Source organism: Carassius gibelio, chromosome A5 (assembly GCF_023724105.1).
Source record: "Carassius gibelio isolate Cgi1373 ecotype wild population from Czech Republic chromosome A5, carGib1.2-hapl.c, whole genome shotgun sequence".
Classification (NCBI taxonomy): Eukaryota; Metazoa; Chordata; class Actinopteri; order Cypriniformes; family Cyprinidae; genus Carassius; species Carassius gibelio.
The window spans coordinates 127,802-147,500 of NC_068375.1; positions in this window are offsets into that span (position 1 = coordinate 127,802).

Consider the following 19,699-nt stretch of genomic DNA (forward strand, 5'->3'; position numbering starts at 1 on the left):
TCGCATTTTCTTGCTTGATATTGTCCTGACAATCATTTATTTGTAAAATATATCATAATCATGTTATAGGAATCATGTCCAAAATTAGACCCTGTGAGGCAAGAACCACATGCTTGGTAAGATAAACAAATGATATATGATACCCCAGACTCAAGACCATATCTGATTGGTCAAGGCAACATTTGAGGGGTGGCCAACAAGGAAGTTTTAAATACTTTGGACCCCATGAAATTTGGCTTTTTAGTCTGCTTTTAGTTCTAGTCTAGCTGCTGCTATTAGCCATGTCGGCTTTTAGTTCTAGCATTGCTCGTGCTATCAGTCATGCCTGCTCTTAGCTTTTAGCTTGTAGCTTTGCTACCTAGCTTTAGCTTGTAGCATCTAGCCATGCGGTAGTCATCATTGTTCTTTGAGCGCGGTTCCAGCGTGCCTGCCTGCTGCTACTATGAGAAGGAACACAACCTAGTCTCGTCAAACTTTATTTCTTTTCTTTTCCGTTTGAGAGTTTCGTGTTCTGAGTTAAGTTTTGTAACGTCCATTCAACTTCAACCAGCGAACACGACTCTGCACTTTCAGCCAACGCCCAACAACCACGGGCTTCCCAAGACGTCACTTCAGAGACTGAACTTCCAGCCAATCAACGACCTCGGGATAGCCCTTTCACCGAGGCTCCTTCTTCACAGGAGATGCAAGTAACTTTACCTCCAGACTGTGACCTTTACTGGTGTATCTAATATAATTTTAACCTCATTGAGGGACTCAATGCGAGCGCTAATTACGTGATTGATGGTTGTTCATGTTTATGCAATTTAACGTATTGCTGTTAACTTGGGATTCCATATTTCCATTCTCTTAAACTCATCTTTCCCTAACTTTCGACCTTCCTGCAACTTGTGTGAATGTGTGTGTGCGTGCGTTTATGTGTTAGATTAGTTTATATGTCTTAGATTTATCTAATAAAGCCTTATTCATATTGAAAAGAGAAGTATCTTGTGTTTTGTGCTTACAAGTTAATGTCTTAAACTGTCGATCTTGTTACTGTGCTAATTGATAGTGTTTTCACTATAGTTTGGATATTAGTATCCAGCGCAGATTTGATGTTAAACGGCTCGTTCACTGAACCGCAGGCACGTCTCCGTGAGCAGCCGTGAAACAGTGATTCTGTTCAAATTCCCTTTAAAATCTTAAATGATTCCCTTTGAGCTAAATTGACCTGTTTCCTTTACATTTATAATGGTGGAGAATGATTGCGGGCAGTTTAATCTAAATTGTGAGCATAAACCAAGTTATTTAATCTTTGATTTTGCTAAAGGAATGAAAGATGAGAAGCATGCGAGACCTGAGTATGTGTGTGTGACGCGTGACGTAAGCAGCGCGCGCCCTCCCGCTTGAATGAAAGGAGCTAGAGGAGACTAACTCGAGTCCGTCTCCCCGTTGTTAACAGCAGTAAGTGAACTTAAAAGTAAACATCTGAGAACGTAAAATAAGGTAGAAATTGAGCGTGTTCCTCATTTGTGTAATGCCTTGTTTTATAGCTGATTTGATTTCACTGCGTGTTCCAGTGTCTCAAACGCTATCTCAGTCACTGTTTGCTGAACGGAGCTAAACTGTTAGTGTTTCAAAAGGGATATAAATCGGTGAATAAAGAATAGTTTTGAGCGGGTTCCTCAATCTATTTATCAAAGTCCCCGTATTCATATTTCATATAGTTTGATTGCCAGTGCGTGTTCCACTGCCGAATCAAATTTGATATTCGACTCCCCTAAGTTAACGTTAAACATTAGAGAACAATGTTTGTCCATTTGTATCCGTTCACAAAGTGAATGCAATCTCGCGTAACACTGCGTGTGCCCGAGAGTAATTTGAATGGGAGTGTTTTAAAAGCTTGATCAAGTAAATTTTAACTGTGTACCAACAGCGAAGGAAAACTTTTATGTTTGTGTCCAGAAAAACTGGCACGGAGAATCAAATTGCTGAGATTGATATAATAACTACAGCAGGAAGCTGCTATTTGAATTAAGATAAATTTAACTCTATACAAACTGAGAGTTTAAGTGCCACATCGCAAAACCAACTGAAAGGCGGTGTTGTTATTTGTACAGTGTTGAAATGAGCCGACATTTCATGTAACATGCTTAACTGTATTTGCAACAATGCAACGATTCATGTGCTGATCCACTAGAATGTGTTTTGGTTGCCATAGTGACGACCGTGACCCGGAAGCCTAACGTACTTCCGGAGCAACTCAGAACTGTGCACGCGCAGTGCACAAACTCAGCGGTGTCGCTAAGCTAATGAAACCATTGCATTTACATTGAAGTCTATACTAAAGCCACTAGCCTCAAAGGTTAGCCGTTAGCATTACCATCCAGTGGTAGAATAATGTGTGTTTGGGCAACGCTGACGTGATTTAACCATTTTAAACATCTTAACTAACACTTGTTAGTCTCTTTCTCTTTAGTGCTCTCTTTCCTCACTAAACCACTTATTTTCATTTTACTAGAAAGGGAAATACTGACTCACAATTATTAATTGTCAAATTGAAATTTAATTGAAACATTAAATTTATTTTGAATCATTTAAAATTTCCCTCTCAGATCATTTCATATGATCTTTTATTTCTAGTATTCTCTTTTGGGCCTAATTATTTTAGGAATGAATAAGCCTTGAACTTTGGAAGTTAAGTAAACTTATTCTTCCTAATTTATTTATTACCCATCTGAATATATGCTATTCAGACCTTTACTTATTTGAATTCGTTTTACCCCTCTTCCTATTTTGGTTATACACTTAACCACTATTGTTTTACTTATTGATTTCCTCTTTTAATTTCATTTTTGCATATTTTGCCCATTTATTAATTTTTTAATTTTACTTTTTCTTACCATTTCTTTACTTTTGTATATCCTAGCCTGGGAACGACAAACCTGAGCCCTAAAAGGAGACATTGTTATCCCTCACTACGAGTTCAAATAAATTAGAAAGACAACCCTCTTTCACTTAAAGTTTATTTTGTTTGATTAGTTGTGCAGCAACTAACACAACACTCTCCTTGTAGTTGAGATAACCGCTACTGAGACTTACCATCTCCGTCCTCTCTCTCCTTTACTTTCCTCTTCTCTTTTTACATTTGTAGGACATGTAAGAACCATCAATCAATTCTAAGTGAAGTAAATACACAATCGTGCCAAAGACGACGAATCATCCTTATGAATTTGATTGTAATCATCCTCTCATTTGTTCTTCATAACCTCCCTACATTTGGAAACGCAATCCAAGTTTTAGCATCTCATCCAACGTTGAGATCAATTTAATAGAGATACGTGTTGAGCAACTGTCGCCTTCGCTGACTGACTCCCTGGTGAGCGGTCCAACTGAAAGGTGTACGGTGTCAATCCTGTCAGACTAAGAAAAGATATATATTATTATTGTATTCTTTTGTCCAAAGCAAGAAATATAATAATATTGTTTACGTTTTTGATAACATTTAATTGGAAAAAATAATTTTCCTCATTTGAAAAACAGAAATTTTGCTTGTCATTTGAATTTGTTTTTCACCTCTGTCTCTCTTTTCCTCTTCCTCATTAGAGTGACAAAGTCTTCGCATCTCTAGTCTACTTAGACACCCTGAGACCAACACAGTCATCACCACATTTCACTAGTGGTTCACAATCACTGATACAACACTTAGTTGTCCCACCACACATAGGCTTTTACTCCACACAGATCTGTGTCAGTCTCTCTTCTCCCCAGCGTGCCAACATGCCGCAGACTGCAGACCCCATTGCCCATGGGGAAGATGTGAACATTTGGCTGAGAGGCATAACAGACAGCCTCACTCCAAAGACATTTGAACTGTTATTATTTTTAATAATAATCCTAATCCTGAGAAGATTCCTGACACAAGATTCAAGCCAGAACAACAACCACGAGGAGCTAGTCAAGATCACGAGCTCACTAAGCTATGCCTTCACAACCCAGCTGAAACTGAGCGACAAGCACATCACCCACCTTCAAGAGGAGCTGACACGTGCTCAACGTCGCATAGACAAGCTGGAAGTGAAAGTTCAAAATCAACTCAAAGCACCCAGCGAGAGGGAGCAGGATACAACAGAACAAGTTATGAAGCTCCAAGCAGCCCTGGCAGCAGCTCAGCTCGACCAGCAACATGCAACAGCTGCTCAGAAAGACCTGGTAAACAGACTCAAGTATGCCGAACAACTACTAGAGAAAGCCAAGATAGACATCAGAAACAAGAACTCTGAAATCAGTGCTTTGAAAGACCACCTTGAAAGGTACAGAACTGAAATGGACAATCTGACCCAACAACTAGATGATACCAACGATGAGCTCTACCTGGTCAGAAAAGAACTCCAAAATGCTTACAAGCACAAACTAGAGCCAAGGAAAGAGAAACCTCTCTTAGCCTCATCACTGCTGAGCAGAGCAGAGTCCCACGTCCAAGAACTGGCATACGACGAAAGGAGCGAAGGGCCACAACCCAAAACCTCACCTGCCTTCGCCACACAACCCTTTCCTGCCAACGAAAGAAAACCTCCCGTCCAAGGCCTTGAAGCTGCACACGGGATGACCATCAAAGACCTCAACAAGCTGTCTAAAAACATCAGCAGGTTCAACCCGAACTCCACAGAGAGCCCCGACATCCAAGCTTACCTGCGAGATATCGAATTCCATCTGGAAGTGAGACCTCATGTGACTGACAGAGACTGGTTATACCTCCTTAGAGCCACGTCCAGTTCCGAGGTACGAAACTTTCTAGATCGACAGCCCAGTCAAACCAAGTCAAACTACCAGCGGCTTCGTGAGGTCCTGATTAAAGAGTTTACAGACCCAGAGTCTGAACATGGACTGTTAACTGCCTTGGAAACCAAACAAGGTCGTCAAGAGACTCCACAAGCTTATTACAACCGACTCCGACAAGCCTACTTTGGTGCACACAACCAACCTGACCTTGAAGAGGATGTGAACTTCAAAACCCTCTTCCTAAAGAATCTGCACCCTGGAGTCAGTCAACATCTAGGTGTCATGGCCTGTCCGAACTCCATGACCATCCAACAGTTGCGTGACCTAACACAGAAGGCCTATAACAAGCAGAAGGTGGCCTCAAAGAAAGGTAGCAAAACCTCCACACTCTTGAACTCTGTCAACAAAGACTCAAGCCTTGCACTGGACGACACCCAGTGGCATCACAACACCAGAGTCTTCCAGCAAGAGCACAGAGAACGTGACGCCCATATCCACGACCGCTTTCAGCCCAACTGCTGGAAAAATCCATGGGACCAGCCACGCTTCTCAAGAAACCAAAAGGATAACATCTGGAAACCTAACCAGATATCCAAAGGTAATCACCTGACTCATCCAAGAGCAACTCGTGTGGGTAAGCGACAACAAAACCCACCTCAGCACCACTCAGACATGCACAGTGCTGAGTATGCACAAGAACATAACCGCTTACCATTAGAAGACACGGAACAAGTCATGGAACAACTAAGAGAGTTCCTTCAAGAAAATTTACATGCATATGACCACAAAGTTGAGTCATGCTCGCTGTGACCAGCGACAGAACGGAAGGCCGGTGATCACCTGGTGCACCACATCAGAGATGACAAGCACCTGTTCAACAACAATCCAGAATGAACAAGTCTTTAACGGCCAACTGTTGATGAAAAATCTGAGGTACTAAAGGACATCACCTCAGTCACTAACAAACTGTCAAATGAACTCCAACTCCAAGTTCCAAATTCCCTGTCTGTGCAACAGCAACCACCAGAGCACAGAAGGTCAGAAAGTCTGCTACAGCCAGAAGGCATCACAAGAAGAATGCAACATAGGAGACAAGTATTGCAACTCAGCTTCACACAGCCATGCCAAACTGCCTCCGACTGTCTGCCAAAGAACTTCCTGCCTTGCTGGACTGACCCCTCATTAGACCATGGACACGCCCTCATCCAAGCCAAGGATGCAGAGAGCCAGTCTTCAGTGACATGCTAGAAAAAGGGGGAGACAACACAGACTTGAACAGATCTGACCACACATTACCTACACCCAGAGGTAAACACATCTACTGATAACACAGTCAACAAACATATTCTTCCCACAGGTAGAATATCCAACTTTTAGTGTAACAAAGTTACACATACCCACCACGAAGAAACGTGCAGCCATCCTCACAATAGGTAGAACACCTGACACTAAGTTAAGGTTCATGACACACTAGCTGCACCTGACATCCTAGCTCAATAGTCGTTGTAACCCATGCTAGGAAAACCCACAGCAGCCTTGTTTTGTTTTGTTCTTCTTCTACCTATCCTTCTCCTTCCCCTCTTTCCTGAGTAGGTGAAATGCCTAGACACCCTGCGAGGGTCGAAGGTCTGATATTAGGATTGACTCGCAACACCTAATATCCGCCAGCCACTCTAAACTGAATGGAAGCCAGAGAGCTCCATGCATGATAGGTCAATTCATTGAATTGAAAATGAAATTACTAGAAAACTAACGGTAAATGTGTAAAGTAAGACAACCTAGAAGAACCAAACAAAGTTAACCACAAATTTGATTGATGAATCAAAATAAAAACAATTTCCAAGACGATCTAAACTATCCTCAATGTGCTAAACTACATTGACTAATTGAACTTAACCACGTGTACCTAAATAACCTGATGCCTGCACCAGTACAGTAACTGTCATGGAGGTGTTGTCTTGCTGTTTGCTGTGTTTGTCTGCTTCTTCTGCCTTTGTTTCTCCAGCGATCGACGATGTCTTCACCTAAACACCTCGCCGATCGAAAGGGGGATATATGTAGCAGAAATGAGTCAAATCAGACAAATCAAAGAGTCTATCAGAGCTGTGTGCATTGAAACATGAGCTGAATTCCTCAGGAAGTCATAAATCAGTTCTAGTGCCACAAGAACCAAGCAAGATAACCAACCAACCAACTTGTTCACACAACAGCTTTCAACATTAACACCAATAGAACAATTATTGACAATTTTAATTCGAAGAAGAGATTGTCAAATTTATTGTTCGTGATTGGAATGCAACGCTGGACATCACATGTAAACCCAGGAGATCAAGTTAAATACTTGCATTGACTCCCCCCCCCCCAGCCAGTGAAACCAGACTGAAATTCCTAAGGGGGAAGGGCTTTAAACCTTTGTCTTCACAGAAAAGTCCTTTGCCAGAGAATGGCAAAGAAACCCTTTTTATACATTATATATGGACCAGAATGAACTCAAAAAAGACTTATGAATTAATCATTCTATTGCTTAACTCCATATTCATTTACGTGTAACCCACACATTTGACTATCATGTATAATCACTTATTGTGTATGTCTTTTGATAACTATAGGATACATAGTCATGTCTAGTATTGAAATAATCGCATTTTCTTGCTTGATATTGTCCTGACAATCATTTATTTGTAAAATATATCATAATCATGTTATAGGAATCATGTCCAAAATTAGACCCTGTGAGGCAAGAACCACATGCTTGGTAAGATAAACAAATGATTTATGATACCCCAGACTCAAGACCATATCTGATTGGTCAAGGCAACATTTGAGGGGTGGCCAACAAGGAAGTTTTAAATACTTTGGACCCCATGAAATTTGGCTTTTTAGTCTGCTTTTAGTTCTAGTCTAGCTGCTGCTATTAGCCATGTCGGCTTTTAGTTCTAGCATTGCTCGTGCTATCAGTCATGCCTGCTCTTAGCTTTTAGCTTGTAGCTTTGCTACCTAGCTTTAGCTTGTAGCATCTAGCCATGCGGTAGTCATCATTGTTCTTTGAGCACGGTTCCAGCGTGCCTGCCTGCTGCTACTATGAGAAGGAACACAACCTAGTCTCGTCAAACTTTATTTCTTTTCTTTTCCGTTTGAGAGTTTCGTGTTCTGAGTTAAGTTTTGTAACGTCCATTCAACTTCAACCAGCGAACACGACTCTGCACTTTCAGCCAACGCCCAACAACCACGGGCTTCCCAAGACGTCACTTCAGAGACTGAACTTCCAGCCAATCAACGACCTCGGGATAGCCCTTTCACCGAGGCTCCTTCTTCACAGGAGATGCAAGTAACTTTACCTCCAGACTGTGACCTTTACTGGTGTATCTAATATAATTTTAACCTCATTGAGGGACTCAATGCGAGCGCTAATTACGTGATTGATGGTTGTTCATGTTTATGCAATTTAACGTATTGCTGTTAACTTGGGATTCCATATTTCCATTCTCTTAAACTCATCTTTCCCTAACTTTCGACCTTCCTGCAACTTGTGTGAATGTGTGTGTGCGTGCGTTTATGTGTTAGATTAGTTTATATGTCTTAGATTTATCTAATAAAGCCTTATTCATATTGAAAAGAGAAGTATCTTGTGTTTTGTGCTTACAAGTTAATGTCTTAAACTGTCGATCTTGTTACTGTGCTAATTGATAGTGTTTTCACTATAGTTTGGATATTAGTATCCAGCGCAGATTTGATGTTAAACGGCTCGTTCACTGAACCGCAGGCGCGTCTCCGTGAGCAGCAGTGAAACAGTGATTCTGTTCAAATTCCCTTTAAAATCTTAAATGATTCCCTTTGAGCTAAATTGACCTGTTTCCCTTACATCAGCATTAGAATATCTGCAACAAAAATGCACTTAGAGCAGCAAATGATTGCATAGAGTTACGGTAAGGTGCTTTCAGAGCACCATTAGAATATCTGCAATAAAAACACGCTAAGAGCAGCAAATGCAGGTTGCATGGAGATACGGTATGGTGCCCTGAGAGCAGCATTAGAATATCTGCAACAAAAATGCATTTAGAGCAGCAAATGATTGCATGGAGTTACGGTAAGGTGCTTTCAGAGCAGCATTAGAATATCTGCAACATAAAAGCGCTAAGAGCAACAAATGATTGCTAGGAGATATAGTAAGGTGCCCTGAGTGCAGTATTAGAATTTATGCTGCAAAAATACCCTTAGAGCTGCCAATTATAGATCTAATATCATAAGGTGCCCTCAGAGCATCATTAGAATATCTGCAACAAAAATGCGCTAAGAGCAGCAAATGACTGCATGGAGATACGGTAAGGTGCCCTGAGAGCAGCATTACAATATCTGCAAAATAAACGTGCTAAGAGCAACAAATGATTGCACGGAGATACGGAAAGGTGCCCTGAAAGCACCATTAGAATATCTGCAACAAAAACGCGCTAAGAGCAGCAAATGATTGTATGGAGTTACGGTAAGGTGCCCTGAGAGCAGCATTAGAATATCTGCAACAAAAACGCGCTTAGAGCAGCAAATAATTGCATGGAGTTACAGTAAGGTGCCCTGAGGGTGGCATTAGAATATCTGCAACAAAAACGCGCTAAGAGCAGCAAATGATTGCACGGAGATACGGTAAGGTGCCCTGAGTGCAGTATTAGAATTTATGCTGCAAAAATACCGTTAGAGCTGCCAATAGTAGATCTAATATTATAAGGTGCCCTCAGAGCAGCATTAGAATATCTGCAACAAAAATGCGCTAAGAGCAGCAAATGACTGCATGGAGATACGGTAAGGTGCCCCGAGAGCAGCATCAAAATATCTGCAACAAAGACTACCTGAGAGCAGCAAATGATTGCATGGAGATATGGTATGGTGCCCGGAGGGTTGCATTAGAATATCTGCAACAAAAATGCACTTAGAGCAGCAAATGATTGCATGGAGTTATGGTAAGGTGCCCTCAGAGCAGCATTAGATTATCTGCAACATAAAAGCGCAACAAATGATTGCTAGGAGATATAGTAAGGTGCCCTGAGTGCAGTATTAGAATTTATGCTGCAAAAATACCCTTAGAGCTGCCAATTATAGATCTAATATCATAAGGTGCCCTCAGAGCATCATTAGAATATCTGCAACAAAAATGCGCTAAGAGCAGCAAATGACAGCATGGAGATACTGTAAGGTGCCCTCAGAGCAGCATTAGAATATCTGCAACATAAAAGCACTAAGAGCATCAAATAATTGCATGGAGATATGGTATGGTGCCCTGAGGGTGGCATTAGAATATCTGCAACAAAAATGCACTAAGAGCAGCAAATGATTACATGGAGATACGGTAAGGTGCTCTGAGAGCAGTATTAGAATATCTGCAACAAAAACATGCTGAGAGCAACAAATGAATGTTGCATGGAGATACGGTAAGGTGGCCTGAGAGCGGCAATAGAATATTTGCAACAAAAATGCGCTAAGAGCAGTTAATGATTGCATGGAGTTACAGAAAGGTGTCCTGAGAGCACCATTAGAATTTCTGCAACATAAACGCACTAAGAGCAGCAAATGAACGTTGCATGGAGATACGGTAAGGTGCCCTGAGAGCAGCAATAGAATATTTGCAACAAAAATGCGCTAAGAGCAGCAAATGATTGCATGGAGTTACGGTAAGGTGCCATCAGAGCACCATTAGAATATCTGCAACAAAAACACGCTAAGAGCAGCAAATGAAGGTTGCATGGAGATACGGTATGGTGCCCTGAGAGCAGCATTAGAATATCTGCAACAAAAATGCGCTTAGAGCATCAAATGATTGCATGGAGTTACGGTAAGGTGCCCTGAGAGCAGCATTAGAATATCTGCAACAAATATGCGCTGAGAGCAGCAAATGATTGCACGGAGATTAGGGATGCACCGAAATGAAAATTCTTGGCCGAAACCGAAAAACCGAAAAAGAGAAAACCAAGGCCGAAAACCGAAACCGAAAACACCGAAAGAAATTATGCCAATTATTAGTACCATTGCATTTATTGCTATGACAGTGTACTAACTTTACTAAAATTAAGACATTGCAATTGCATAAATTAATATTAAAGTTTCAAAGATAATTACAATTACATAACTTATTAAAAAAAAAAACATAAAAAAAAACTTAATTACAAATGATGCAAATATTTATTAAGCACATTGTAACAATGCACAGTATAAAATAAAATTCAAACAAAAAATGTATCCCACTCATGTGTATATTTAATAATAATGTACAGGCCTACTGGCCTGCAGAAAGGTTTTAAAATGAACAGTTCTCTCATAAAAACAAAGTGCATTTAGGTGAAGTGCATTTGAAATTTTTCTATGTAGGACTAGAAAGTGCATTACTTCTCCAGTTGGCAAGACTGTTATCACTTCTGGGGATGGGGACTTCAGACAGTTAACCATCTAGCTGTTGAGCAGTTGAGCTTGTCATCTGCCTGACATTTAAGAAATATTTGAGAGAGTGTGTTTAAATAGGGCCAGGGCATAAATAAACATTTTTATCAAATTAAAGCAGAAATCTAGCAGAAAATCTAGCATAAATATGGCTACAATCTGATATTATGTATGTATATATGTTTGTGTGTGTGTGTGTAGTAGCCTAAGAACAAAATAGCCAACGTATTATTATTATTTGAGGCACTTTCTTGCAGAATTCCAATGAACATATCAGACAACGATGGTGCATGCCACTCGTCTGGTGCAGAGACCAGTCTTTTTTCTGCGCTCTGATCTGTCTCCTGCGCTTGGCGCTTCTCCGTCTCCACGCTGGTTCTCCGCATCCAGCGGCGCCTGGATCATTTCTCGTGCGCGCTGCCTTATTTCCGCATACAAGTAATGGTCTTTATAACGCGGATCAAGCACATTCGCGATGAAGTGCAGAGGATCCGACAAGATCTCAGTGAGACGTGTGCTAACAGACTCTTTAAGACTGTACTTTTCTTTGTTTTAACTTCGTGGTCCGTCTTAATCTCTTTGTTAGGAGACGTTTTAGTGCTGCGAATAAAGGAATACGAAGAGAGAGAATGTTCTCACTGGTGTTAAGTGAATGTCGCGTGGAGCTCGTGGTCTGCGCTTTGCAGGTGCACGTGCAGGTCGCGGTTTCTGTTTGCGTCATCACAACATTTCGGCCGTGTTGTTTCGGTGATAAAAGTCTATCGGCCGAAAACCGAAAAGGCCATTTTCGGCCGAAAATTTTCGGTGGCCGAAATTTCGGTGCATCCCTAACGGAGATACAGTAAGGTGCCCTGAGGGTGGCATTAGAATATCTTCAACAAAAACACGCTAAGAGCAGCAAATGATTGCATGGAGTTACGGTAAGGTGCCCTGAGAGCAGCACTATAATATCTGCAACAAAAATGCGCTGAGAGCAGCAAATTATTGCACGGAGATATAGTAAGGTGCCCTGAGGGTGGCATTAGAATATCTGCAACAAAAATGAGCTAAGAGCAGCAAATGAATGTTGCATGGAGATACGGTAAGGTACCCTGAGGGCAGTATTAGAATCTATGCTGCAAAAATACCCTTAGAGCAGCAAATTAATGTTGCACTTAAATACGACAATGTGCTCTAAAACCAGTATTAGAATATATGCATAAAAAATGCAGCCAAGCATTTTGTTGTATGTAGCTATATGACAAAATGCTCTGGGAACAGCAACAATACCACAGCAGCGTAACTTGCTATTATAGCCAGTAAAAGTTATATTAGAATATAAGCTAACATTAGCTATTATCCTTTCTCAGAGCTAGCTAGCTAATGTTCTGAGTTAGCTTACTTTCATTAGTTAGCTAGCTAGTTAAATAACAGCTTGATAGAAAAATTAAGCTTTAACCTTACTTGTTATATATACTTAACCTTACTTGTTATATATACTTCATTATCTAGACATTTTAATGTAATAATCTAAATAATAACCTTTAACCTTACTTGTTATATATACTTCATTATCTAGACATATTAATGTAATAATTTAAATAATATAGATTATAATATAATATAATATATTATAATATAATATAATATAATATAAAGCACAACATTACCTTAACGTAAAATCCAAATACTTCAATATTTTGACATTTTAATGTAATAATCAAATATAGTTAAACAGAAAACATAACATTACCTTAACTGCAACGATCTCCTTAAGCCCCTTTCACACTGCCATTCCGGCAAATACAGGGGTAAAGTGTTCCTGTAATTGTTCCCTGGTCGCTAGATTTGGCACTTTCACACTGCCAGTGATGACCCGGTATATGTGCGTGCTTTCACACACAACCCTTGAACATCCCGTAACGACACGTGACATCAGCGCGTGACGTGTAATGTACGAGTCGACAATGCTTGGCACGTTATACTTTAACTGAAGCAAGTGAGGAACTAACTGATCTCTGCTTCATTACAGTTTGCACATATGTTTTCGTCGCGAATGTTGATCTTCCTTCAAAACAGCCGGTAAAAGAGTCGCGCGATAACGCGCGTCATCACTTCGATACGGAATTAGATCTGGCTTTTGTTCACACAGCGCTCGTTCCGGATCGATTACCGCAATGTTACTAGGTCCCCGACCCGGGTTCAATTCGGTAATCAATTCCGGGACGTGGTTGCTTTCACACAGAAGGCGACCAGGCAATGTTACGGGAATATTGCGGGTCCGATGTGCAGTGTGAAAGGGGCTTTAGTGTGATGTCTCCCGCGTCCTGAGAAAAAAAATTCAAATAATCCATGTCCCGCCTCCTGCTGTCGCTGATTGGATGACTGAGAGAACCAATAAGATGCAATGCTGCCCTGAGAACATATTTCAATAACTAAAAGTCTAAGCTGCTATTGAGGACGTTGCTGTGTAGCCATGTTTCTGTGAAACCATGATATTGCAATCCAAAAGTCTCTTACTGTGGGATATGCAAAGTCTCATCCATTTGTTCACCGTACATTAGCGAGGAAAATGTTGGCTAAAGAGAGCCAGCGGTGTTAGCTTTAGCTTAGTGCTTATATCTCTGCACTTCCCCTGCCTTTGTCTACGATCTCAGGTAAAAGTGTTATAGGTGCATCCCTAATAGAAACTAAAATAAAATCTTCATGGTGAAAATGTCAAAAAAAAAAAAAAAAAAAAAAAAAAAAAAAAAACTAAGACACTTGGACCTTAAGCACAATAGCCATTTACTAAACTCAAATGATAGTTTCTTTGAAGTGGTTTCTAAGTCAAAGTACAGTAATCATTTAGTCTTGAGGACTTTTTTCTCCTTTTTTGGATATTTCCTCTCCATTTTACATTGAGAAGAATTAGGTTAAAGCCTGTGATGCTGATGTCAACTTACTGTATATCACGAGGATCATCTGTCTCATCGTCAGTGCTGGAGATGGTAAGTGAAACTGATGTGTGTTATTTCAGAAGAAAGATGAAATTTGATCATTGTTCCTTTTTTCAATGAATGTTTGGTTTAATTCATTTTCCTTTCACAAAAAAAAGTACAATATCACCCACACTGGGCTCTGAATGTAATACATTCTCCCTGTTGTCAGAATCATGTTTTATCTTTATTGTTCATAGAGCTATCCATGCCAGAGAGCTGCACGGGTCCGATTTTGTGAATCCGCACCCGCCCGTACCCGCAGTGTTTAAAACCGCATCCGACCCGTTTTCCGACAGCAGCACTAATTAAAATCCGCACCCGACCCGACCCGCTTAAAATAGAACCTACACCCAACCCGCACCCGAAATCAAATCGGTTAAGCAAATCACATTAGACACACTTTTTTCGAATTTTATTGCCATACAGAAGTTATTAATGGAAAACTCTTTTTAAAAGATATTCGTTTTTATACATTGTATCTTAATTTTGATCAATGTTTTATCTAGGCCTATCAATTGCCCATATTTTAATAAATAAGAAGCAAATATATAGCAGACAATGAAATAACCTTAGTGTAATTGACAGAATTACTAAAAAATATTTTGCTACCTAAAATGTAAATATTGTTTTTGTATCACGCATGCATGCATGTCTATTTCCCTCATATTAAATATAAAACGCATGTGGACTGATATTTACCAATGTCTGGACTCCTTTATTAATGGAGTAGGCTATATAAACAGACGTTTCAATATGCTGGTATTAAATGCATTTTATGAGAATTTATATTTCACTTTTTTACTGCAAATGTCGAAATACGTGCTCTTTGGTCCATCAGTCACTGATCACATTAGAATAAAATATCTCATAATAAAATACAAAATTGACTGATAGTTCTCAAATACAGATAAACGCTTTGATTTGTTGTATTTTTGATCCTGACAGAAAACAGAACAACAAAAGAGCGAATCATACCACCGTCTGAGGTTGTGCTTCAAGTCGAACGCACCCATTTATTAATCCTTCACAGCTGAGCATCGCGAGGCGGATCTGCGCCAGAGCGCGCATGTAAATGAGCTGCACAAAGTCAAAAAAAACAACAACCCTGGATAGCCTAGATTAGGCCCATATTCACAAATGTGTTAGCTATGGAATGAAATATCTGATATTCCGATTGTCAAATACATGCAAGTGGAAGTGTATTGTTGTTTAAACACCTTTATAACGATCGCGTTATGCGCAATATAATTTTATGACACAAATTTTAAAATAGGCTTAAATCAAACACATTTTAATTCAGATTCTGTATGTATATATATATATATATATATATATATATATATATATATATATATATATATATATATATATGAACTGAAAACAAAAACAACGGAAAAAAAAACCGGTTGGCTGATCTTAACGTCTGTTAACTATGACTCATGCAGCCGTTCGCGCCATGGTGATTTTTTTTTTTTTTTTTTGAAGTGGAACGTAGGCCTATTTTTACGTTTGCACTGACTGTTTTGAACCCGTGTTTCCCTGTGTCCGACCCGACCCGCACCCCCTATCCGACACAGTTGGATATTTTTCACTCGTTTCAGCCAAATTTGCGGGTCACCCGTCGGGTAACGTTACCCGAACACGTGCAGGACTCCATGCATCAAATTGTGTTGTTAGTAGCAGGGGTTGTGCCATTAGCTTGATGAGGGATTTCTCTAATTTTTTTGAGAAATTACTGGAGTCCTTGTTTCCATTATTTTCCTTAAGAGTGGCAGTCAGTGTTGCCTTCTTGAGGGTACTTATGAATCTCTCAACTTCACTGCAGGCTTTTGGCCAGTAGGCGGTGATCTTGCAAAGATGAATTTCCCTCAGTAAACCTCTAATATACTGCTTTTTGATAGCAAATAAGGTAGTTGCTGTAGTAGTTATGTTTAGGTGTGGGGTAGAGATAAGGGTTCTAGAATATGGTGATGCAGAATAAGGCATTAGTGTGCTTTATTAGTACTAATAAACTGTCAGAATGCAAGTAATACACATAAAGGCTAGTAATCAACTAGGTAATAGTGAATAGTGTTCCCTAATATTACTGGAAATATTACTAAAGTTTTGCTATTATAGCTGTCAACATCAAATAACTGTGATAAGTGTTGATTGCAGCATTATAGTTAAATAAATTTGCATTATTGTAGCCGTGCAGTTGCAACAATCTAACCATTATATCATGACTTTTGCACTCTCACAAATGCTATATAATGTTTTGGCAAGAGCTCAGAACTCTCCAAGCTTGTACTTAAACATTACGAGTCATCCAAAAATATTTGTATTGATATTCGGGTCACGGTCGGGTCGTTTGAAATAAAGATGCCAATAAAACCCTTGTAATTGATATAGTACTAGACACAGTTTTTAAATACATAGTCCTACACTTTATTCCCTGAATAACTAGTGCACAAGCTCAGTCTGCAGGTACAGATGGAGGCGGCAAGAGAATAGGTGAAGATTGGGGAGCAACGGCACCTTTTTTGGTAAAACAGGATTTTGACAACTTAATTTTGTTTTATAGAAAACTTTTTTTTTTTTAATTTGTTTTGTATAAATTGTATCTTAATTTTGATCAATGTTTTAATCAATAAATTTCCTGTATTTAATAAATAGAAAGCAAATATGTAGCAGACAATGTAATAAGGCACCGGTCAGGTGGGTGCGGGGATGAACTCAAGCGTAGACAGAATCCACTACACACAAGGTTTATTAATGACAAAAAGGGGAAAACAAAACCCATGAGGGGGAAACAACAACTAGGGCATAGACATATAACTTAACAAGACTTAGACTAGAAACAAACAATAAAACAAAATACTCTCTGGTACATGACAGAAATACAATCAACAGGTATCACAAAGTTTTGACAAAATGTAACAATGAACAGCACTAGAGAGCGAACCCAAGGAGATTGAAATAGGGAGACTAATGATAACATAACAGGTGACACAGGTAAAGCAATAATGACAAAACGAGGATAACAAGAGGGCGGGGCAAGGAAACGAGACAACACAAGCACATGACCCAAAGACAAGGCCATGTGCTTGCACACAAAACAAGGGCCTGTCATGATCCTGCCTCAAGACTAGAGAAAATCAAGGACACAATCATGACAGCACCGGCACGATCACTTACATTGCATGTGAACTGGAGGGTGCAGAAACTCAGCTTGTGCTACATAGGCTATATATTACAAAAAGCTATATATATATCATATATAAACACAATAATCAGTCAATTACAGGCCTAAGCCAATTATGTACTGTTTCACTTTCCCTTTTAAAACATATTTCAAACACTTCAAAATGGAAATACTCAGGTTATTGCAACTAGCATACAAAATATTATGACAACAGTCACCCTTCAATTCTTCAAAAATATTTTCACACAAATTACAGACCTACAATCATTTGTAGCTACAGAAATTGAATAATTTAATCAAATATAAAACAGTATCGCATATTTTACTGTATAAATTAAATATTGTTCTTTATTAAAGTTACAAAAGCTTTTTAATAAGGAGCGGTGAGTGATTTCTTTGTAGTTGCTGTTCGATTAATATAAAGACTGTCACTGTCAGACTGTCACAAAGACTGTTTAAGAGAATGTACTGATACAGTGGCCTACGTTCAGCTGGGTTTATGTCTGTTGTAGGATACTTACCAAAACAGGCATTTTGATATGATTTTGTGTGAATTTGTCTCTTTAAATTCATTACTTCAGAGAGAGCTTAAATTTCTGCGCGTGCCGAGGTGCGGGTTTGCGCGCTTCAGATGAGCGCATGCACAAATCTACACACTGCATGCGTGAGCTCGTGTCCTCTGGCTCTTAAAGGTTTAAACTGACAAAGCTTAAATGAGTTTAGTTTAAACACAGATATCAGCAACCAGGTGATGATGAAATAAATTACTGCTCATATACAGCATTCGCGTTGAACAAGAGTGAATGATTTGTCCAGGGTTTTTTTTTTCTCTCATGTTTTTGTAATGTCTGGGAAGCCAGAATGTGCATGCATCAACAGAAACATTTATTAGCTGAGCCCTGTTTTTTACATGCCATTTATAGCAAGCCATATTACAGATGCTTTGTCAGATTTAAGTTGAAGCGTGTGCCGAACCGTGTGTGGTGAACCGAACGGTTCGTTTTTTTTTACAAACCGTGCCACCCCTTTTACCTCAATAATCAATCAATCAATTACAGGCCTAAAACAATCATGCCCGAGCAGACGGTTATAAGTACATCTCATCACACCGGCACCTGCGTCTAAATCAGTTGTATGGTCTGGTTTTCAGTCTAAAACAGTTGCGTCAAGTATAAAGAAAGCGGTTGTTTTATGGACATTACATGTAAACTATAGGCTATTTGATTGGATAAATAATAATGAATAAAAATATTGTTTTTTTTTCTCAGATTTTGAAAAATCTTTGCGATTGACTTAAAATGCTTCCAAGATCGACTTGTCGACTGCGGCCGCACTTATTCCACATATTTTCAATTCAGCAGGCTGAGTTGACCAGAGTGGAATATTCAGAAATGAGCTCTCCACTCACGAACTCTGATCGGAACAAATCCGAACCTCACTGTCTGCTGAACTTGCAGAAACATCATAATAGACATAGCCAGACTAGACTATTTTAGTACAAATTTTGAGCTTATTGGCACTTTTTCTTCTCTTATTTTTTCTTGACAAAATTATAATATTTTATTTATTTATTTATTTGCCTAGTTCCTATGTCTATGGCCCAATGACGCTACGATGAGCATTTACTGCTTTTGAAAAATGCGGGTCAGGAAGCGGGTTGGGTACAATACTTTATTTTTCTTTTTTTGCGGTCCAAGTTGCGGGCGGTTTAGTTGAAAACATCGGTCGGGTCCGGGTTGTTTATACATTGACCCGTGCATCACTGACATAGACCGTTTGTCCCCTTGGAATTATAAGAGCCTAGCCTGGTAATACCAGACTCTGCTACTTCACTTTGCTTCGTAGACAGAGTCTGGAATGGCATAATAGAGAAGTGTTTTCTCTCTCGCTAGGGGGCGCTTGTCTGAAGTTTAAAATCATTGCTTATCCGTAAGCCAATTAGATACGTTTAGTTATGACATATGTTATGCGCCTGTACAGCCGCATCGAAGCACAGACATCATGCATCAAACTCAATTCTATGATTGAACTTCCACTGTAAACCTGTTGTAAACATATGATGATGCGAGCGAAATACCGGAGTGAACATGGTTATAAACGACTTTTGCAGATTATGTGAAGTTAATCCCCAGTTTCTCGCTAACTAACGGTAACAATTGATAAATTAAACTTTTCCCAAAACCAGTCGGGAGTAGGGCCACAACATCACCTCCATTTAAAATGTTTATCAAACACTCTTCTTGTTCTGGCTTCAGTTTGAAAAAGAGTTGAATGTTCTCCATAACAGAGCGAATTGCATCCCGTGTCTCGTTTCCCATTTCCCGGTCGTTTCGGTTACGTCACGGCTCTCATCCCGCCCTCTGTTCGTTGA